We start from the raw sequence: 975 nt of genomic DNA, 5'->3' as shown, positions 1-975 counted from the left end.
CAAGGAGACCTCAACTCTGTCATCTCCGCTTTAAAGGTTGACAAACAAGCTAACTAAACCCATATTGTCATTTACGTCCTGACTGCACACCGCAGATAACACCAAAGACAATAAAATTAAAAAAAATGTTGAAAGTAAACTGAGTCAGGACGTGACAAATGTACAGCTATTTCCATAATTTGCACTAGGTCTTCCAGAACGTTTTTCTAACATAATAGTGGTAATTTATGTGCACTTTTCGATGTAATCCTGATCCATCTTGCGACCACGTGGCGCCATCAGGCATAAAAAATTTATCATAAATTTCATGTAATGTCTAACTAAGGAGGTTGGCTCCCGGTCGGTCAGTTAAATCACATCATCTGCAACGTTTCGCGAGACTACAGTTAAAATAAATGTATGAATTTAATGTCTATAATAATCTTATATAATTACGAAATAGAGAAGTAATAGAATGTTTGAATTATTGTGGAAGAGTAAAGCCGAGACCAGGGTAGAGACTCAAGCCAGAGTGGATACTGTCTTTTCAAATGCCTCGGGAAGTGAAGCAGTGACTCTGTGTGTTTGGACGCCTTCTAACCACACAACAGCCTCAGGGCCGTAATTACATATCTTTCTTGTCTAGTACTAATGGGGAATTGTACTTGGCCAGTAATGACCTAGCTATAGCTTGGAGTTCTGAGCTTAAACTCTTTTCAACAGGAGAACTCATCCAGGATCTGGACAACCAGAAAACGCATTGGCACACAAATATCATTGGTTGAGACGTACTTGGATGGAGTAGATGATAGAATGTTCGAGCGGAAGACAGTTGCGGAATGACGTAGCTTTAATGCCATCGTATCGATTTTATAACCGGATTTGCTGGTGGAATAAAGAATGCTCAATAGACTACATCAGGTCTTAGAGGGAAATGTCGTTCAAAAAAAAAATCCGAAAGGAAAATCGTTTTTACAACATACGCTCACGGTTTCC

The sequence above is a fragment of the Schistocerca piceifrons genome, chromosome 6, assembly GCF_021461385.2.
Source record: "Schistocerca piceifrons isolate TAMUIC-IGC-003096 chromosome 6, iqSchPice1.1, whole genome shotgun sequence".
NCBI classification, from domain to species: Eukaryota; Metazoa; Arthropoda; class Insecta; order Orthoptera; family Acrididae; genus Schistocerca; species Schistocerca piceifrons.
This window is presented reverse-complemented; position numbering follows the sequence as displayed.